Here is a 23,420-nt window from a genome sequence, read left to right as displayed (position 1 = left end):
TAACTGCAAATTCTGGTACAAATTTCTCAATAAAACCTGGTTCAATCTGACAGTTGGGAATATCAGCTTTTATAGGGTCCCATTAGAACCACACAAAAATTACGGCACAGAAGGAGGCCATTCAGCCCATCATGTCTGTGCCGGCCAAAAAATCTAGCCGCCCAATCTAATACCACCTTCCAGCACCTGGTCCGTAGCCTTGCAGGTTACAGCACTTCAAGTGCACGGCCAGGTACCTTTTAAATGAAAGCAAAATACTGCGGATGCTGGAAATCTGAAACAAAAACAAGAAATGCTGGAATCACTCAGCAGGTCTGGCAGCATCTGTGGAAAGAGAAGCAGAGTTAACGTTTCGGGTCAGTGACCCTTCTTCGGAACGCCGAAGAGTTCCGAAGAAGGGTCACTGACCCGAAACGTTAACTCTGCTTCTCTTTCCACAGATGCTGCCAGACCTGCTGAGTGATTCCAGCATTTCTTGTTTTTGTACCTTTTAAATGAGTTGAGGGTTTCTGCCTCCACCACCATTCCTGGCAGTGAATTCCAGATACCCACCACCCTCTGGGTGAAAATGTTTTTCCTCATGTCCCCTCTAATTCTTCTACCAATCATCTTAAATCTGTGCCCCCTGGTAATTGACTTCTCTGCTAGGGAAAACAGGTCCTTCCTGTCTACTCTATCTAGGCCCCTCATAATTTTGTACGCCTCAATTAAGTCACGCCTCAGCCTCCTCTTTTCTAAGGAAAACAATGCTAGCCTATCCAATCTTTCCTCATAGCGGCAACTTTTATGCCCTGGCAACATTCTTGTAAATCTCCCATGTACTCTCTCCACAGCAATTATGTCCTTCCTGTAATGTGGTGACCAGAACTGTACGCAATACTCCAGCTGTGGCCTAGCCAGCATTTTATACAGTTCCAGCATTACATCCCTGCTTTTGTATTCTATACTTCAACCAATAAAGGAAAGCATTCCATATGCCTTCTTCACCACTCTATCTACCTTTCCTACCACCTTCAGGGACCTGTGGGCATGCACTCCAAGGTCTCTCACTTCTTCTACACCTCTCAATATCCTCCTGTTTAATTGTGTATTCCCTCACTTTGTTTGCCCTCCCCAAATGCATTACCTCAGACTTCTCAGGATTGAATTCCATTTGCCACTTTTCCGCCTACAAAACCAAACCATTGATATCTTTATGGAGTCTACGACTATCCTCTTCACTATCAACTACGCGGCCAATTTTTGTGTCATCAGCAGATTTCCCAATCATGCCTCCCACATTTAAGTCCAAATCATTTATATATACCACAAACAAGGGTCCCAACACTGAGCCCTGTGGAACGTCACTGGAAACCGCTTTACATTCACAAAAACATCCGTCGACTACTACCCTTTGTTTCCCGTTACGGAGCCAATTTTGGATCCAACCTGCCACATTCCCCTGTATCCCATGGGCTTTCATTTTTCTGACAAGTCTGCCATGTGGAACATTGTCAAATGCCTAACTAAAATCGACGTAGACCACATCCACTGCACTACCCTCATCAATCTTCCTTGTTACTTCCTCAAAAAACTCAATTAAGTTAGTAAGACATGACCTACCCTTAACAAATCCACACTGACTATCCCTAGTTAATCCATGCCTTTCGAAGTGGCAGTTTATCCTGTCCCTCAGAATAGATTCTAATAATTTACCCACCACCGAGGTCAGAGACTGACCAACCTATAATTATTTGGCCTATTCCCTCGCATCCTTTTTAAATAATAGTATAACGTTCGCAGACCCACAATCCTCTGGCACCTTGCCCTTGTCAGGATGTGAAGATCAAACAAGAAATGCTGGAAATACTCAGCAGGTCTGGCAGCATCTGTGGAGAGAGAAGCAGAGTTAACGTTTCAGGTCACTGACCCTTCATCAGAACTTCATTGATTTGAAGATGACCCTCAGCGCATCTGCTATTTCCTCCCTGGCTTCCTTTAACAATCTGGGATGCAATCCATCCAGCCCTGGCGATTTATCCACCCTCAAGGATGTCAGACCCTCTAGTACTTCCTCTCTCATTATGCTTATCACATCTAATATTTCACACTCCTCCTCTTTTACTACAATGTCTGCATCATCCCTCTCCTTTGTGAAGACAGAGGCAAAAAACTCATTAAGAACCCTGCCTACATCTTCTGCATCCACATGTAAGTTCCCTTTGTACATCTCTGATAGGCCCTACCCTTTCCTTCGTTATCCTCTTGCTCTTAATGCACTGATTAAATATCTTTTGGTTTCCCTTGATTTTACCTGCCAATAATTTTTCATGCCTTCTTTTATCCTTTCTAATTTCCCTTTTTACTTCACCCCTGCACTTTCTATACCCCTCTAGGCTTTCTAAAGTATTAAGTTTTTTGTGATCATCATAAGTTTTCTTTTTCTGTTTTAACTCACCCTGTCAGCTTCTAGATAACCAGGAGGCTCTAGATTTGGCCGTACCACCCTTTAACTTTGTGGGGACATGCCTACGCTGTGCCTGTAGAATCTTGCTTTTGAATGCCTCCCACTGGTTTGCCACTGATTTTCCTTCAAGTAGCTGTATCCAGTCAACTTTTGCCAGATCACTTCTGTTTTGTAAAATTTGCCTTCCCCCAATTTAGATTTTACTCCTGTTTTATCTTTATCCTTTTCCATGATGATGCAAAGACTAACTGTATTATCGTCACGATCTCCAAAATGGTCACCCACTGCTACTTCATCCAGTTGCCCAGCTTCATTACTGAAGACTAAATCTAGAATTGCGCCCCCTCTCGTTGGACTTGTTCCATGCTGGCTAAAAAAGTTCACTTGAATGCAGTTCAAGAATTTTGTGCCCTCTGTGCCCTTCACACTGTTTGTATCCCAATTGATATTAGGGTAGTTGAAATCCCCAACCATTATTGCCCTACAGTTTTTGCACTCAGATATTTGCCTACATATTTGTTCCTCTATCTCCCTCTCACTATTTGGGGGTTTACAGTACACTCCTAGTAGTGTGGTTGCCCTTTATTTTTTATTTCTGATCTCCACCCATATGGCCTCATTTGATTCATTTACCAACAATGCTACATCACCTTTCTTATCTCCCTCTCTATCCTGCCTGAAAACTCTTTATCCAGGCATGTTGAGCTGCATTCTTGCCCCTCTTTAAACCAAGTTTCTGTTTGATGGACTGTAGGAAAAAACAATCTCTAGCTCCTAAGCTCTGAGCAGTCCAAGTAACTGCTTAAAACAATTGGATCTGATGAGATTAACCTAATCCTTTCTGGATTCCATCTTCTACATCACAAAAGAGGTGGTTTAATTTCCACAGCTCACAAGAGAGCTGCTACTACTTCAGCTAAAGGACAAGAAGAGCTTGAATTTTTATAGTGCCTTTAACAACAAAAATGCCTCAGATGAGCATTTGAAATGCCATAGCATACAAGGCCAAGTACTGGAAAATGGGATTAGAATAGTTAGGTGCCTGATGGCCGGCACAAACACGATGGGCGGAAGGGCCTGTTTCTGTGCTGTATGACTCTATGACTCTAAAGCATTTCACTGAAACAAAGAAAAATGGGTGCCCAGCCAAAGAAGGAAATAGAACCATAATTAACAGCTTGGTCAAAGAAGCAGGGTTAAAGGAGCGTCTTAAAAAATGAGAGGCAAGTGGAGAATTAGAAGGGTTTAAGGAGGGAAATCCAGAGCGCGAGGTTTATGCAGCTGAAAGCGTGGTCAATGGTAGCACAAAGGGAGAATACACAAGAAGCCAGAATCAAAATAACGGAGTTTAGGGCAGAGGAGGTTTGTAGGGCTGGAGATATTCCAGAGATAAGGGTGGGTCAAGGCCATACAGGGATTTAAATACAAACACAAGAATTTTAAATTTGATTGGCTGGGAGACTAGGAGCTGATGTAAGTCAGAGTAGAAGGGTGATGGGCACAAACAAGTAGGGGATAGAATATGCACCAGAGTTTGGACGAGTTAACGTTTACTGAACAGGACAGAGGATGGGAGGCGAGTCAAGAGAGCATTAAAGTATTCAAATCTGGAAGTAACAAAGCCATGAGAGAAGGTTTCAACAGATGAGCTGAGGTATGGATGAAGGCATGTGATGTTACAAAGGTAGAAATACATTTTCATAATGGAGGCAATATGAGGTTTGAAACTTAACTCAAGAGCCGAATTAGATATAGAGGTTATGAACAGTGTGCTTCAGTCTGAGATCACGACCAGAAGGATGAAGCTACTACTGAAGGCAAGATGTTTGTGTCAGGGGCAAAAGTCTTGGGCTTCAGTCTTCCTAATGTCTAGGTAGAAGGTAATTGAGACTCAGACAAGACAAAAAGTTAGTCTGATAGCACAGAAGCAGTGAAGGACTTGAGAGAAGTGGTGGCCAAGTAGAGCGGGATGTCAGTGCAAACGTGGAAGCTGATCCCATGCCTATGGATGATGTTACCAATGAGCAACAAGCAGATTAGGAAGAAAAAGGAAATCAAGATGGATCTTTGGAGGTCTAGTGACATCACAGCATGGCAGGGAGAAGAGATGCTGTTGCTGGAGTTGCACTGGCATCTTTGTTTATCCCAGGAACACAAGCTGCCACAGTTAAGCTCTAATATGCTGCATCAATTCATAACATCCGAGCAAAACAGCAGCTGGGAAGCTTCCCATATGGTTTCCCAGCCCGTGGAATTCTTTCTGAATTATTGTGCTCTGTTTGGCAGGCTACATCTCTTGGTCTTGGATTCTGCATTATTTACGTGACTCAGAGGAATATAATATTCTTGAATTTCTTCTGTGTGCCAGGGCACCGCAGAGTTGTCCTGTGGATTTAATGCACAGTTCAGCAGGAGGTTATTAAATCTGTTCTTGTCATGCTCCTCTACAATCCACTTTTGCTAACTCTTACCATACTTAAAATAAATACAAGATGTTCTGGCAAACTAATTATCTTTCATCACTTAAATCTTTAAGAAATCAGCCAGTCAAGAACTACTGCAGTCTGATAAACCCAAAATATTGCCCAGATTTCTCTTTCGGATGTTGACCTCACTGCTGTATATTTTCAGCAATTTTTGTTTCATGGTCTGTAACCTTTTCTGTTGTATTATTAGCTGAAAGGTGAAAGTTGACATTTCAAGTAGTGCTGGTCTCACTCATGCATAACTGTTCTGCTATTGCTGAAATTCTGCCATAGGATGCAATTCAGCACCAGGAGAACCACTACTTATTATGAAGCTGCTTCTATTGGTAGTTGTTCTGTAAAATGAATGAAATATCAAAGTATCTCTTGGTGCTGTGTACTATAAATGGTAGACAAAATGCTGCGGATAGGAAGGATAGATATAATCACCTCCTATTAAAATGTTCATTAAAACCCCAGCTACAACAGAAATTCTACAGCCTTGCACTGCTCTGAGCCACCTGTATACAATACTATGTCCATGACCAGGAGATGCAGCCTGTTGGATATATTGGAGAGATAAGGGTTAATAAATCAAACTGACCTGCATAACTATGACTGGTCATAGAACAGGCTTTCTAAAATATTCAGGGAAACAGCAGGATGCCTGTGCAAGTAAATAATTGACTGGGACAGCAACCACAAGTGATTAATGTATAAATTTAGTACCTAGTGTAATAAACATAGGCAAAGGAATCAATTAACCATGGTGGAGATGAGAAGTTTGGGTAAGTAAGCTCTCAATAAGCTATTCTTGAAAGGATCCCTTCTGTGCTGTAATCATTCTATAATTCTAGGATTCTATAAGATCTTATCTGTGAAATGTACCTTTGAAGTAAGCAAACTGAGTTGTGTAAAGGAGGATGGTTTTTCAAGGTGTTGGAGAATTGAAAAAAAGAGGGAAGCCCGAAGCTATCCCTTTGCATTTGATTCGTCACTTATGCTGTATATGAATAAAGTGTAATAAAAGCTAAATACTGTGGGTGCTGGAAATCTGAATTAAAACAGAAAGTTCTGGAAATACTCAGCAGGTCTGGCAGCATCAGAGGAGAGAGAAGCAGAGTTAATGTTTCAGGTCTGAACAGATGAAAGGTCACTGACCTGAAATGTTAACTCTGCTTCTCTCTCCACAGATGTTGCCAGACCCGCTGAGTATTTCCAGAACTTTTGGTTTTTATTTATGAATAAAGTGTATTCTGTACACTCCACTGTCAAACGTCTCATGCCTACTCGAAGCATGTCGTTGTGAACCACAGAAGGAAGGAGGTTGACTAATGCTTGACTCAACACAGTCTGCCAAACAGAATAACTCAAAACTGGGCTCTGTAAACACCAGCATCAATTTTACATCATATCTGTCCTATTATATTTGTTTCCCACAGCATCTGAGTCACTTGGCACCAAAAATATTTTGCAACCCAAAATCAGGAACAATAGCAGACAGCAATTAAATGTGAGTTTTCTTTTTCCTTGAATTGTAATCAACAAAGGGGAGAAAAAGAACTTGTTTGAGGATTTCAAATCAAGTAAATGTCTCGTTCAGATTAACAACAGTATCAGAGAATGGCAAACATTATTAAAGTAAAGATACAGCGGGGGATTTGCAGCTGCCCCACTCACTAAAGTCACAAGTTCCTCAGAAACTCAAAATATTAAAATTAATTCTATCCAATACAACATCTAAAAGAAACAAAATCATTCCTTCAACCCAGGATTGTACTAAGAGTAGACCAGAAAATTAAAAATTATACAGAAGGGAAATTTCCTGACAAAGACAGATATGATCAAACAAACCACTTCTCCTTGTTGTGCTAAAGATACGGGATTCAAAGTCAAACATTATAGTGTTAAGACAAAGGCAAAGGATTCGCCCTCTCATATTCCATCTATGCCAACCTTTACCATATTCAGCATAGGTATAAGCTGTTCTAGCAAACGAAGCATCTTTCATAACTTATATCTTTCCTTTTTAATAGGCCAGTAAAGAACTACTACAATCTGATAAAGGGTTCCACCCAAATTATTGCAGAGATGTTTCTTCGAGATGCTTATCAACCTGCTATACATTTCCAGCATATTCAAAGAGCAGGGAGTTTTCCTTGTCTCCTGACCAAGATTTTATTTCCTCAATTAAGACCACCAATAAAAGATTAAGAAGCTATTAATTTCCTTTATTGCTTGTGGAACCTTGTACACAAATTGGCTGCTGTGTTTGTCTACATAACAACGAGTAGAATATAGAATAAAATACAGCACAGGAGGCCTTTCAGACCATCGTGTCCATGCCAGCCGAATAAACAATCCACCCAAACTAATCCCACCTTCTAGCACCCTGGTCCACAGCCCTGCAGGTTACAGCACCTTAGGTGCATGTCCAGGCACCTTTTTAAAAGAATTGAGGGTCTCTGCCTCCACCAGCTCCAGACACCCACCACCCTCTGGGTGAAAAAGTTGCTCCTCGAGTCCCCTATAATCCTTCTACCAATCATCTTAAATCGGTTTCCACTAGTAACCGACCTCTCCACTAGGGGAAACAGGTCCTTCCTGTCTACTCTATCTAGGCCCCTCATAATTTGGTACACCGCAATCAAGACACCCCTCAGCCTCCTCAATTGCAGGGAAAACAACCCCAACCTATCCAATCTTTCCTCATAACTGCAACCCTCAAGCCCTGGCAACATTCTTGTAAATCTCCTCTGCACTTTCTAAAGAGCAATTATGTCCTTTCAGTAATGTGTTAACCAGAACTGTTCGCAATACTCCAGCTGTGGCCTAACCAGTGCTCTATAAAGCTCTAGCATCACATCCCTGCTTTTGTACTCCATACCTCAGCCAATAAAGGAAAGCAATCCATATGTCTTCTTCACCACTCTATCTACCTGTCCTGCCACCTTCAGGGACCTGTGAACATGTACTCCAAGGTCTCTCACTTCTTCTACCCTTCTCAATATCCTCCCGTTTATTGTATATTCCCTGCCCAAATGCATCACCTCACACTTCTCAGGATTGAATCCCATTTGCCAATTTTCCGCCCACTCAACCTAACTATTGATATAATTTTGGAGTCCACGACTCTCTTCCTCACTATTAACTACCCGGCCAATTTTTGTGTCATCAGCAAATTTCCCAATCATGCCTCCCACACCTAAGTCCCAGATCATTAATACAAACAGCAAGGGACCCAACACTGAGCCCTGTGGAACACCAGTGGAAACAGCTTTCCATTCACAAAAACATCCATCAACTACTACCCTTTGTTTCCCTTCACTGAGCAAATTCTGGATCCAACCTGCCACCTTCCCCTGTATCCCATGGGCTTTCATTTTACTGACCAGTCTGCCATGTGGGACCTTGTCAAATGCCTTACTAAAATCCAGGTAAACCACATCCACTGCACTACCCTCCTCAATCCTCCTTGTTACTTCCTCAAAAAACTCAATTAAGTTAGTAAGACATGACCTTCCCTTAACAAATCCTTGCTGACTATCCCTGATTAATCCGTGCCTTTCTAAGTGACAGAATCTATTCTGAGGGACAGGATAAACTAACAATTTACCCACCACTGAGGTCAGAGCAACCTTCTCAAAGTAATTACAGTATTGTCATGCAGGCCCCCACCTGCCAAGAATGAGGCATATTAATTTTGTCATATGAACATTGATTTTAAACTATTGCTGGAGTGAAGAAAGGACTTGTTAAAAAAAAAAATCACCGGACACTTGGGTGGAAGGACATTAGCATACTAACAGACATTGCTTGTGGAGATAAAGGGTTATTCCCTGGTCCAATTAACCCACAATGGATTTTGATCACCAGACATTGAAGGTGTAAGGAAGAGCATTCCAGAGACTGCTAAGGTCCACAATCCACAAAAGCCAGGACTGGTTAAACCAGCTGGTCACATGACTAACTGGCTGGTCCAAGATCTTTTTTTGAACTAGCCACAGAGAGTTTGAACTCAGAGGGAACCCAAGACCCCTTTCTTACCTGATCGTAACAGTATCAAATCCCAATAATTCAGCTATTTTGAGCAAAAAAAATTGAATCATGAAACATTTGAATTAAGTAATGTAAATATCACAGCAATAGAGATCACTTTTCAAATTGTAATTTCTTCTGTAGGATCAATCCAAAATACAAGGTATTCAGCGCAGCTATGGCTAATGTCAGAAAGCACAATACATTTCATCAACACAAATCTTTAGGGGCAGTTCCAATTATTTTGCAGTTAATGATACCACGATAGTGGTGAAGAAAGATGAGAGAATAATGAGCAATTACAATTCGTGTTCTGCCATTAAATTCATTCCCCATTATATCATCCTTACTTCATGGTGAATCAGTAGTTCAACTGGGTTTTCCACTTTAATTGATCTCACTGTGTGCCACCCTCACTCTCCCATCAAATAGTAAATCAGACCAAACAAATCTATTTCCATGTTTTTATGCAACTCTTATAACACCATTGCTGATAGCATGGCATTGGGTACATCTTTCAAAAACACAACCAGGTTCCACATCTATGCTGACGACTGCCAACTCTACCTTACCACGACCTCTCCATCTCTGCACTGCTTCCGATTGGTCACACTGCTTGTCCAACATCCAGTATTGGAAAAGCAAAGAATTCCTCCAATTAAATATTGGGAAGCCCCAAGTCATTGCCTTCAGGCCCCACCATACAATCTGTTCCCTAGCCACAGACACCATCCCTCTCCCAACCATTGTGTGAACCCGAAACAAACCACGCAACCTTGATGTCCTACTTGACCTTGAGCTAAGCTTCCGACCCCATATCTTCGCAATCACCAAGTTTGTCCATTTGCACCTCCATAACATCACCTGGCACATCACATCTGCTGCTGAAACCCTTGTCCACGCCTTTGTTACTTCGAGATTCGACTATTCCAATGCTCTCCTGGCTAGCCTCCCACCTTGAAATCTCCCTAAACTTGCGATCATCCAAAACTCTGCTGCCCATATCCTAACTTGCACTAAGGCCCGTTCACGCATCACCACTGTGCTCACTGACCTACACTGGCTTCCAGTCCAGCAACACCCTGATTTTAAAATTCTCATCCTTGTTTTTAAATCTCTCTATGGCCCTGCCCCGCTGTATCTCTAACATCCTCCAGCTCTATAACCTTATGAAATCTCTACACTCCTTCAATTCTGGACTCTTCACATAAATCACAGAATTGCTACAGCACAGGAGGTGGTCATTCGGCCTGGCGCATCTGTGCCAGCTCTCCAAAAGAGCAATTTACCTAGTGTCACTCCCCTGCCTTCTCCCAGCAGTACTGCACATTCTTTCTTTTCAGACAACAATCCAATTCCCTCTTGAATGCCTCAACTGAACCTGCCTCCACTATACTCTGAGGCAGTGCATTCCAGATCCCAACCACTCGCTGCATGAAAAGGTTTTTCCTGATGTCACCATTGCTTTTTTTTCCCCATTACCTTCAATCTGCGCCCTCTTGTTCTCGATCCCTCCACAATGGAAGCAGTGATTCCCTATCTACCCAGTCCAGACTCCTCATTATTTTGAATAACTATCAAATCTCCTCTCAACCTTCTCTTCTCCAAAGAAAACAATCCCAACTTCTCCAATCTGTAACTGAAGTTCCTCATCCCAGGAACCATTCTCATGAGTCTTTTCCACACTCTCTCCAATGCCATCACATCTTTCCTAAAGTGTGGCGCCTAGAACTAGACACAATACTCCAGCTGAAGCTGAACCAGTGCTCTAAACAAGTTCAACATAACTTCCCTGCTTTTGTACAGTATGCCCTTATTAATGAAGCTTTAGGATGCTGTATGCTTTATTAACTGCTCTCTCAACCTGTCCTGCCACCTTCAATGATTTATGCATATATACACCCAAGTCCCTCTGCTCCTGCACTCCCTTTAGAATTGCACCCTTTATTTTATATCGTCTCTCCGTGTTCCTCCTACCAAAATGAATCACTTCACACTTCTCTGCATTATATTTCATCTGCCACTTGTCCACCCATTCCACCAACTTATGTAAATTCCTTTTGAAGTTCTACAGCATCTTCCTCACCGTTCACAATAATTCCAAGTTTTGTATCATCCTCAAAGTTCGAAATTGTGCCCTGTACACCAAGGTCTACGTCATTAATATACATTAGGAACAGCAAGGGTCCCAACACCGACCCTTGGGGAACTCCATTACAAAGCTTCCTCCAGTCCGAAAAACATCCATAACCCACTATTCTCTGTTTTCTGTCACTCAGCCAATTTTGTATCCATGTTGCTATATAGGGAGCGTGAGACCACAAAGGAATGTAAACCCAAGGATGAGAATTTTAAAGTTTGAGGCATTGGATGAATGGAAGCCAATGCAAAACAGTGAGGACACGGGTAATGGGTGAGCAGGACTTAATGTGGGATAGGATACCTGCAGCATTGTTTTGGATAAACTGGTTAACAGAGGGTGAAGAATGGGAGGCCTTCCAGGAAAGCATGGGAGATGACAACGGCTGGGATTAGGTTTGCAGCAGATGAGTTGAAATAGCGGCAGGAACAGAGGCTTATTTTAGGCAAAGCCTAGAGATAGCATACACGGAGACAATCATTTACCACCTTGTTATATCAATAATTCATTTTCCTACCACTGAGAAAATGGAGATTGAATCATAGTCAAACTGCAGCTGGATAATGAAGCGTATATGCTCAATAATCAACAACAACTTGTATTTATATACAAGTCTTTATGTCTATTATGTCTATTATATCTTTAACATAATAAAATGTCCCAAGGCACTTCACAGGGCGTTATCAAACAAAATTTGACACTGAGCTACATAAGAGATGTTACAGAAGATGACCAAATGTTCGGATTTTAAGAAGCGTCTTAAAGGAGGAAAGACAGGTCGAGAAGCAGAGAGCTTCAGTAAGGGAATTCCAGGATTAGGGCCTTGGCAGCAGAAGGCACGGCCACCAAAGAGGCCAGAATTCGCAAAGCACCTCAGATACTTGTAGGGCTCGATGAGATTACAGCAATAGGGAGGGGCAAAGCCACAGTGGGATGTGAAAAACAAGGATAAGAATTTGAAAATCGAAGCGCTACTTAACAGGGAGCCAATGTAAATCTGTGAGCATAGGGGTTATAGATGAAGGTGGTGTGAGTGAGAACACAGGCAGGAGAATTTACGGAGTGTGGAAGATGGGAGGCTCGCCAGGAGTGCATTGGAATGGTCAAGTCCTGAGGTAATCCTCAATTATTCCAAAATTTTTTTTGCATATAGTCACATACATGAAAGAAAAGAATAAGAAACTTCATTTGGCAAGGAGATTAAATAATGTATTTAATCAACAAAGAAGGCAGAGAATCTATAAACAATATTGTGTATTCTCAGCTATCAGCATTTGGTCGAGAGATGCTCAAACATTGAAGCTTTCACATTAATTGCATTTCACAGCCATAAATACTGGAACCATCTCTGTGAACTTACAATAGTTAACACTTTTGCCTGAAACCCTGCATGCCAGTGTAATTTAAAGCATGCAAAGGCAAAACCTTAAGGCACTTTCTGTCCTCACAGCTTTCAATCACCACCACCAAAGGCTACAGACAAAAGCGGTCATCCTGCCATAACAAAGCACAGATCTTTACCAACAGCATTCTCAGATTTCATTACCCTTTTTCTATACTTCAATATACTGAAAAACCATTCTCATCTAAAATTGCAAGACATGCCTCCAGAATAATGTCTGCAATTTGCCCATGACTAAGAATGTGCAATATCCTTTTCAGGACATGTATTCACTTTATGGGTGTGGTGGAAGGCGAAGACCACATGAATCAAAGACACACCTGAAGGATTCAAAAGATAAAAATATTAAATTGCCACAACAATCCAAGAGGAGGATCAAGCATAGAACACTGACAGTAGAACTCCTAGAATATTTCTTTCTCCCCATATTTTTCTGTATTTGGCTGTTTATGCAACAAAATGAAAACAGGTCAAAATAAACAGCCACACTTACTTTTATGTAGTGCCTTTAACATAATATAAAGTCCCAAGACGCTTTACAGAAACATTATAAAACAAAATATGACACTGAGCCACATAAGGAGATATTAGGTCAGATGATCAAAAGCTTGGTCAATGAGGTTTTAAGGAGTGTCTTAAAGGAGGATGGAGAGGTGGAGAGCTGTAGGGAGGGTATTCCAGAGCTTGGGGCCAAGGCAACTGAAGGCTCAGCCACCAATGGTGGAGCGAATAAAATCAGTGTGGCACAAGAGGTGAGAATTAGAGAAGCGCAGCTATTTCGGAGTTGAGGGGCTGGAGAAGATTACAGATAGGGAGGGGCGTGGCCAGGGAGGGATGTGAAAACAAAGTTGAGAATTTTAAAATCAAGACATTGTTTGACCAGAGCCAATGTCAGCTCTACCTCATCACCACCTCCCTCAAATCCTCCACTGTTGCTAAATTATCAGACTGCTTATCCGACATCCAGTACCAGATGAGCAGAAACTTCCATTAATGGGAAGACTGAAGCCGCTGTCTTCGGTCCTCGCTCCAAACTCTGTTCCATTGCTACCGACTCCATCCTTCCCCCGACAAAAGTCTGAGACTAAAACAGACTGTTTGCAACCTTGGTGTCATATTACACCCCGAGTTGAGCCCCATATATCACCACTAAGACCACCTACTTCCACCTCAGTAACATTGCCCAACTTTGCCCTGCCTTAGCTCGTCTGCTGCTGAAACTCTCATTCATGCCTTTGTTATTGCTAGACTTGACTATTCCAAAGCACATCTGGTTGGCCCCCAAATTCTAGCCTTCTGTAAACTTGAGGACATCCAAATCTCTGCTGCCCTCATCCTTACTCGCACAATATCCCATTGCCCTTTCACCCTGTGCTCTCTGACCTACACAGGCTCCTGGTCACGCAACGTCTTGAATTTAAAGTTAGAGTTATACAGCACAGAAACAGGCCCTTCAGCCCATCGTGTCCGTGCCGGCCATCAAGCACCTAACTATTCTAATCCCATTTTCCAGCACTTGGCCTGTAGCCTTGTATACTAAGGCGTTTCAAGTGCTCATCTAAATACTTCTTAAATGTTGTGAGGGTTCCTACCTCTACCACCTCTTCAGGCAGTGCTATCCAGATTCCAACCACCGCCTGGGTGAAATTCTTTTCCCTCAAATCCCCTCTAAACCTCCTGCCCCTTACCTTAAATCTATGCCCCCTGGTTATTGACCCCTCCGCTAAGGGAAAAAGTTTCTTCCTATTTAACCTATCAATGCCCCTCATAATTGTGTATACCTCAATCAAGTCCCCCCTCAGCCTTCTCTGTTCTGAGGGAAACAACCTGAGCCTTTTCAGTCTCTCTTCATAGCTGAAATGCTCCAGCCCAGGCAGCATCCTGGTGAATCTCCTCTGCACCCTCTCCAGGGCAATCACATCCTTCCTATAGTCTGTGTACAGTTCTGGGCATCACTACTCCAGCTGTGGCCTAACTAGCCTTTCATACAGCTCCATCATAACCTCCCTGCTCTTATATTCAATGCCTCTCATCCTTGTTTTCAAATCCCTCCATTGCCTCACCCCTCCCTATCTCTGTAATCTCATCCAGCCCCACAACCCTCCAAGATACCTGCTCTCATCTAATTCTGGCCTCTTGAGCATCTTTGATTTTAATTGCTCCACCATTGGTGGCCATGCCTTCAGCTGCATAAGCCTCAAGCTCTAGAATCCCCTCCCTAAACCTCTCAGACTCTCTGCTTCTCTTCCTTCCTGTACAATGCTCCTTAAAACCTACTTCTTTGGCCAAGTTTTTAGTCATCTGCCCTAATATTGCCTTATGCGGCTATGTCGAATTTATCTTTATGACATCTTGGGGCGTTTTATGATGTTAAAGGTGCTTTATTAATATTTGTTTTGTTGTGCACGAAGCCACTGCATTTTTGAATAAGCTGCTTATCCAGGCTCCAAATTAAATCAATCGGAAGAAACTCAATACATACTCAATATTGCATTGTAAGCTGCATTCATAATCTTAGGGATTCTGTAATAATCTTGAATACCCGAGCCCAGAGCAGAAATTTACAGTAACTAACCAATGTTTGGTCATATGTTGGATGGTCTAATACATCAGCATTTCACTTTTACATGGTTGGATTATAATTTAGGATTCTCATCATTAATATCTCTTTACAAAAGCATTAAAAATACAAATAGCATCCAAACAGAAGAACATATATCTGAGTCACAGATCTGAAGACACTCAGATTCAGCTGGTTGAGCTAAATCAGCAGCCAAACAGACCATGCTGGGGATTACTGAATAACATCCACAGCAGTTAGATGTACATGATCCCAAGCCTCCCAAATGAAGCAGCACATTCAGGTGAAAACCTGCTAGTCAACAAAAAAATCTGAAAGAAATTCAAGAACTTCTTTCACAACTGCAGCTTCCCCACCCCCATTATACCCATTTCCTTAACAAACTACAGGGTTTATCAGTTTTGCCTGAAGTTGCAAACAATACAAACCTATAATTTATTTGGGGGAGGAAAAAAAGAACAGCAGTAGTTCAATTCAGGCTATTATCATAGATACGAATCATAGAGTTATACAGTACAGAAACAGGCCCTTCGACCCATCGTGTCCACACTGGCCATCAAGCCTATCTATTCTAATCCCATTTTCCAGCACTTGGCCTGTAGCCTTTTATGCTCTGGCATTTCAAGTGCTCGTCTAAATACTTCTTAAATGTTGTGAGGGTTCCTGCCTCGCCCACCCCTTCAGGCGGTGTATTCCAGATTCCAACCATCCTCTGGGTGAAAGATTTTTCCTCAAATCCCCTCTAAACCTCCTGCCCCTTACCTTAAATCTATGCCCCCTGGTTATTGACCCCTCCGCTAAAGAAAAAAGTTTCTTCCTATCTAACCTATTTATGCCCCTCATAATTTCGTATACCTCAATCAGGTCCCCCCTCAGCTTTCTCTGCTCTAAGGAAAACAACCCTAACCTATCCAGTCTCTCTTCATAGCTGAAATGCTCCAGCCCAGGCAACATCCTGGTGAATCTCCTCTGCACCCTCTCCAGTGCAATCACATCCTTCCGATAGTGTGGAGACCAGAACTGTACACAGTACTCCAGCTGTGGCCTAACTAGCATTTTATACAGCTCCATCATAACCTCCCTGCTCTTATATTCTATGCCTCGGCTAATAAAGGCAAGTACCCCATATGCCTTCCTAACCATCTTATCTACCTGTGCTGCTGCCTTCAGTGATCTATGGACAAGTACACCCAGGTCCCTCTGACCTTCTGTACTTCCTAGGCTCCTACCATCAATTGTATATTCCCTTGCCTTGTTAGTCCTCCCAAAATGCATCACCTCACAATTCTCGGGATTAAATTCCATTTGCCACTGCTCTGCCCACCTTACTAGCCCATCTATATCATCCTGTAATCTAAGACTTTCCTCCTCACTATTTACGACTCCACCAATTTTCGTGTCATCTGCGAACTTACTGATCATACCTCCTATATTCACGTCTAAATCATTAATGTACACTACAAACAGCAAGGGTCCCAGCATCGATCCCTGTGGTACACCACTGGTCACAGGCTTCCAACTGCAAAAACAACCCTCGACCATCACCCTCTGCCTCCTGCCACTAAGACAATTTTTGATCCACTCTGCCAAATTGCCCTGGATCCCATGGGCTCTTACCATCTTGACCAATCTCTCATGCGGGACCTTATCAAAAGCCTTACTGAAGTCCATGTAGACTACATCAACTGCTTTACCCTCATCTACACACCTACACACCGCCTTGAAAAATCCAATCAAATTTGTTAGACATGATCTCCCCCTGACAAAGCCATGCTGACTATCCTCGATTAATCCCTGCCTCTCCAAGTGGAGATTAATCCTGTCCCTCAGAATTTTTTCCAATAGTTTCCCAACCACTGATGTTAGACTCACTGGCCAGTAATTACCTGGTTTATCCCCACTACCCTTCTTGAATAATGGTACCACATTCACTGTCCTCCAGTCCTCTGGCACCTCTCCTGTGGCCAGAGAGGATTTGAAAATTTGTGTCAGAGCCCCTGCTATCTCCTCCCTTGCCTCAAATAGCAGCCTGCGATACATCTCATCGGGGCCTGGGGACTTATCCACTTTTGAGCCCGCTAAAACCTCCTCCTTTTCAATGCTAATTTGTTCAAATATATCACAACCCCCCTCCCTGATCTCTACACCTACATCATCCTTCGCCATAGCGAACACAGATGAAAAGTAATAAAAACAAGAAATGCTGGAACCACTCAGCAGGTCTGGCAGCATCTGTGGAAAGAGAAGCAGAGTTAACGTTTCGGGTCAGTGACCCTTCATCGGAACAAAAGTAATCATTTGTAACCTCACCTACGTCCTCCGGCTCCACACACAGATTGCCACTTTGGTCCCTAATGGGCTCTACTCTTTCTCTGGTTACCCTCTTGCCCTTAATATACTTATAAAACACCTTGGGATTTTCCATTATCTTGCCCACCAGCGTTTTTTCATGTCCCCTCTTCGCTCTAACTACATTTTTTTTTAAAGTACCCCCCTACACTTTCTATACTCCTCTAGGGCCTCCTGTTTTCAGTGCTCTGAATCTGCCATAAGCCTCCTTTTTTTTCCCTTATCCAATCCTCTATATCCCTTGACATCCAGGGTTCCCTGGACTTATTGGTCCTTCCCTTCACCTTTACAGGAACATGTTTAATACTTTAATAATTTGGCTTTTGAGTTAACCTTTTAAACTTAAAGATAACTTCCCAATCTACACCTGTTTTATATAACCATAATAATTTTCTGAATGACTCAAGAAAAAGAAACAGATGGAAAGGGCTTGTGATCTGGTTAAAAGATATGTGCTCAGTATTCAGCCATATGGTATACTTACGCTTTCAAAGCAAGCCACATTGTTATTTTTTACTGGCATGGACACATAATATCCCTTTTTTATATTGCCAATTTCCATGCAATTACTGTAATTTCATTTTACACCCTGCAGCCAAAACCTGTTGTATTTTTACAAATAAACACAATAGACAATTTTGAAATGTTATCAAAATTACTTAAAGGAAATCGCTAAATCGCTATAGGATTCTAAGTTACATTTATATTTATAAATATACTTTTTTAAACAAAGGTATGTTACACTTTAGAGCTGCCTCATGGAATGGTGAATATGCCTGGTAAATAAATACCATACTGTTCATTTATAAACGCAAAAGATTTACAAATAAAATCTGTTGGGTGTGTTAAAATCTAACTTCCCACCAACTGTACAAGAAAGTAATGTATAAACAAATTAGTTCATTTTACACTGCTAAAGAGGTACCAAAAAATGCTGGTAATGAGTGTGTTCTTTAACTTGTTATTTCAAAGCCTGCAAGAAAGGGACATTCAAGCAATATTTTACTAAATTATGTTGAAGATTTGGTTACATGATTTAATCGAACAACAACACATCTATTTCACAAGATACACTAAATAAAAATACTTTGATTTTTGACTGACACAAATGTGTCTTAAATATTGGAATATATCTGCTGCCAGTTTTAACAAGTTAGCCACTGAGTTCTAGAATTTCCTTGGCACCACGCAGGAGACAAACATCAAGCAAGATAATCTCATTGGTTAGATAATGCAAAAAAAAAGGGGAACGGGGGTGGGGGGGGGGGTGCGGTCCTGCCAGTATCAAAATCTATCTCAAAAATACAATCCTCACAGAAAAATTTAGACTTTAAGAATCATTTCAAGCCCGGATGTAATTCCATACAGACCAATGACATCTGGAGTCCGAAAGCACAAAACACAGCCAGAATGCTGTATAAACTGGACTTCAACAGACTCAGTATTGTGGAATAAAATGAAATCTGTTCAGATTTCCTGTTAAACGACTTTGAGACGAACTCAAACATTTACTGCATTCTTCTTAGAGTACTGGCCCACACAAAAAAGCAAATTCAAACTATTGCAGTACCGATCAACGCTGCCCTAAAACAAAAATCAACCCAGAGCATGCTGAAATAACCAACATTAAAAAGGCGTGCTGGCGAGGAATGAAACGACGTAACAAACACACTCAGGCATGTCCCCATAATAAACAACAACGATATTTCAAGTGAATCACTGATCTACCCGAGCAATAAAACTATAAAGGCATTACATGCTGTTATTGCCCGGCTTTGATAAGAAAGGCTTTGCAACGGTGGAGAAATGAAGGATAAACTTAATTGGTTGCAAGAAAATACACCAGACCATGTCCTCCCCACAGCTACAAACACAAACGCACAACACCAGACAGACTTAAAATCGAACAGCGCCGATTCGTACCTTCTTTTTTTAAGAGGGAAATGTCAATTAAGGAGATACAGACCCAAAGGCAGATGATCCGTTATTGAGATGGTAAAATAAAACCAATAATCCCGCAGTGAGATCCACCAGAAAGGTGCAGCACAAATCATCAGGTTGCAGCAGATGGAGCACGGAGCGGATTGCGAGTACAGACAACGAGACAGAACCGAGAGCAACACAAGCTCTGGTGTCTCTATCCTCCTGCATCGGCCACTAGACACGGGCAAAATGTAAACATTCAGCCCAGTGGTTTCTGGGCATTTCTGTAAATACGGATTAAACTGATTTTATATTGAACCTGTTCCAGTCATTCACAACTACGTGCTATGAAAAGCCATTCACAATCTGCCCAAAACAAAAGTGAGCCGAAGTAACAGCTCCGACCCTTTGTACTTGGTCATCTGTACATGAATTAACAGACTACCCCGCCCTCTGTAAACAGAGCTTACAATCTTTCTGCTGATCTTTAACTTTAATTAAAAAATGGCCCCATCTTATTAATATACATCGACCTCTGCAAGGCTGCAGACGCCAAATCCGATGCGCACTCGCTGGTTTTTGAGGAAAGCGTGAGAATGGATGCATTGGGATTCTCAATATTAACGAACCCCGGCATCGTCAACTCTTCCAGTGCTTTCCGTCCAGCTGTTAGCTCTCCGTTTCCCACTGGTACACACATCGGTTCGCTAGATGGTGCGCACTCTTTCTCCGCAGTTTCACTACAATCGAGTCAGCTTTACCTCCCGTTTACAGAATCTCGCTGTTGAGTATCTATCTCCTGATATTTTTGTATCTGAATGTTTGCGATCAATGCAGTAAGTGGCGCAGTACCGCTATGTGTTATTCAACACCTTTACACTGCAATACTAAGATGGGAACGTTTTAACCAATCGCTATATTCTGGCCCTTTTATAAACAAATTTCCTCAGCGAACTTGCTGCGTTTACCGCTATTTGCATCTTCGGTGTCTCTTTTTTTAAAAAGAGATTAACGTCGTTGCTATTATTTTCCACTCACACTATTCCCATTCCTATTTCCTCTCTCCCGGTCCATTCTGTCACCTCTAAACCAGTCGACAAGAAACCGCAGTCACTCAGTCTCCGTCCGCCTCTCGCTTTCTGCCGCAATCTCTTTCCCCGTTGCCCCCTGGTGTTGTCAGAGGACCCGCATTTCCCGGTGAGCCCGCCGGGCACTGCCCGGACACCAGCAGCAAACCAGCGCCACTCACCCGGCCGCCTGCACCATCCGCGCGCAGGAGCCCGCTCCGAATCCGAAGGCGCCGAACGTTCCACCGCTGCCAGCACAGAATTCTTCACATTCCACGCGCCTGGCGTGCTCTGCGTCCCAATTCCAGCTTCCAAAAATCACTGCAATCCCGGAAGAAATTCCCCGCCTCCAAACCCTCCCCCCTTCCTCCAAACCAATGCGCAATCCGGCGGAAGTGATCCTTTCCCTGCGATTGCGTAAACGGTGGGAAAGAATTCCGCAGGGAATAACGGCGAAAGGGTTGTGCGGGGCTGGGCTGCCACAGACACGTGGAGAGCTTTGTTGTGTAGCAGTGGGACAGCATTGAGTGTGGTGGGTGGCTTTCTTCCAAATACAAGCGTTCATTTAAAAATGCAACGCTATGTTTGCTTTTTAACAGAGCAATTTATAGAATTTTTCTTTTTTGACCATTGTCTCGTCCTTATTCTATGGAAAAAAATTCCATAGTAAGCACGAAAATATTTGTATCAGGATTACAAAATTGAAGTTGATGTTTGCTTGAAAGTATTCAAGATGGAGAAGTTAAGGGAGTTTTTTCATTACCCAGAGGATTGTTAGGATATGCAACGCCCTACCAGAAACTGGGGGAACAGAATGCATTATCACTTTTAGAGAAGTGAGTAAAAATTTCCATAAGAAACTAAAACAGTATAGGTAAAAGACAGGGGATGGGACTAAATAGAACGTTCCTTTAGAGAGATAAAAACAAGAAATGCTGGAACCACTCAGCAGGTCTGGCAGCATCTGTGGAAAGAGAAGCAGAGTTAACGTTTCGGGTCAGTGACCCTTCATCGGAACCTTCCTTTAGAGAGCACTTGGGCTGAATGACCTGATCTGCGCTGTAAAATGCTATGCTTCTATTATTGATTAACCACAAGCAGGAGAATATAAATTCTAATGTACATGTACCGGGAAGATCATGTTGAAACAAATTATAAGAAGAAAATGAGCACCTGGGTGTAATCTAGTGGAGGGATTAAAATATAAATTCAGAAATGAGTAGTTTATAACATTTGAATCCTGCTGAGACTACATCCTTAAAATCACTACAAAATATCTAAGATTAGATATAAAAGCAAAATACTGCGGATGCTGGAAATCTGAAATAAAAACAAGAGATGCTGGAAATACTCAGCAGATCTAGCAGCATCTGTGGGGAGAGAAGCAGAGTTAACGTTTCAGGTGGCCAGATGCAAGTACTGGGGTTGGGAATATATTTCCACACTGCTGCCTCTCAGAATATTTTTGCCATGGACTGTTCCTCCACTGCGGTTGCTCCAAATTCTGGTGATGCCACACCTCGCCACATGATATATTGTATCTGATAAAGAGTTTTCTATTTGTCAATTTTGCTATTTTTTATTGATACCAGTCACTAGCATTTTCTGCATTAATTTATGACTAATTTGACAAAGTATTCAGTAGTCAATTGTTCATCAGAAGTAAAATATCTCAATTGACAAAGGGAGAGCATCGTTTTTTCTGATTTGTAGGATTTAGACATCATTCCAGAACCTGATGTTAACCATCACTTCAACAGGCTTGAAATCAATGGTGGGCACATAGAGCTATGCTTCATTGATATACACGTGGAAGTAGATTCCATGTTTGTGAATAATGGCTGGAATTTTACGCCCCCCACCCCCCAAAAGAGGGGGAGGGGTGGGGGGCCTAAAATGGAGTGGGAGGCTCGGGGGTCCTTCTCAATCCGTTCCTGCCTCCACTGCCATTTTACGCAGTGTGGCAGTGGGAAAAGGCCTGCCCACCCCAAGCCTACCAATTAATGGCCACTTAAGGGCATCCACCCACTGCCATGAGGATTTTACTGTTGGCAGATGGATGGCCCAGGACTGAGAAAAGCCACCCTGAGGGCCGACCCTGATGCCCCAACCACTCCCAATGCCCAACACATCCCCTGCCCCCCGGATCAAAACCCTTGCCTCGCCAGGGTCTGACCGATCACCCCCAGCAAGGCCTCAGAAACCTACCTTTTTCTGGGTGGAAGCTGAATTGCAGTCCCAGCAGTGGCCAACACTCCCGATGGCGCTGCTGGGACTAAGAGCTGCCAGCCCACTGATTGGCCGGCAGTTCTATTAGGTAGGACTTCCTGCCTCAATGATATCCTGCTAAGACCAATTAAGGGCCCGGGGACCATAAAATCTGGACTGGATCCCCAGGCCCGGCAGAGGCTGGATCGCCACCGACTTTTGGTCGGTGGACAGCTCCTCTCCACCATGCGACAAATTCCAGCAAAGGGTAATCTGAATATGAGCACACCAGAAGTTATTCTGTGAGCACCAGAGGAAAAACCTCTCTCGGCTGCTTCACTACATCTGATTAGTCATGCTGCTTGTCTGATATCTAGTATTTGATAAATAGAAATTTCCTCCCAATTAATTATTGGGAAGACCAAAGCCATGGCTTCAGACCCCACCACAAACTCTGTTCCCTAGGCACTGACTCTGTCCCTCTCCCTGGTCACTGTCTGAGGCTGAAACAGACTGTTCATAACCTTGGTCACCTATTTGACCAATATAGAAAATTTACGGCACAGAAGGAGGCCATTCAGCCCATTGATTCTGTGCTGACTGAAAAAAAGCTATCCAGCCATTCCCATTTTCCAGCTCTTGGTCAAAATGCATATCCAAATATTTTTTTAAATGTGATGAGGGTTTCTGCCTCTACTACCCTTTCAGGCAGTGAGTTCCAGACTTCTATCACCTCTGGGTGAAAGAATTTCTCCTATCCTCCCCTCTAATCTCCTCTCATCATGAAAGCCACCTAATTCC

General features: G+C 42.6%; 1 protein-coding gene across 9 annotated transcripts in view; it reads right to left on the bottom strand.

Moving 5' to 3' along the window:
• LOC137372424 (amyloid beta precursor protein binding family B member 2-like) overlaps positions 1–20,702 on the bottom strand; it is a 451,769-nt gene extending 431,067 nt beyond the window's left edge. For 6 of the 9 annotated variants that reach the window (XM_068036322.1, XM_068036315.1, XM_068036330.1 and 3 more), the window contains exon 1: positions 20,594–20,702. The gene's annotated coding sequence lies outside the window, so the exon portion shown is untranslated. Of the gene's footprint in view, positions 1–19,344; positions 19,364–20,382; positions 20,501–20,593 lie in introns of those variants that run through there. The other 3 variants (XM_068036323.1, XM_068036324.1, XM_068036325.1) reach the window with 3 other exon arrangements.
• Between the last annotated feature and the right edge of the window lie 2,718 nt (positions 20,703–23,420).

This window comes from Heterodontus francisci, chromosome 1 (assembly GCF_036365525.1).
Source record: "Heterodontus francisci isolate sHetFra1 chromosome 1, sHetFra1.hap1, whole genome shotgun sequence".
NCBI lineage: Eukaryota > Metazoa > Chordata > Chondrichthyes > Heterodontiformes > Heterodontidae > Heterodontus > Heterodontus francisci.
The sequence above is the reverse complement of the archived record's forward strand: the minus strand, read 5'-3'. Positions and strand labels throughout refer to the sequence as shown.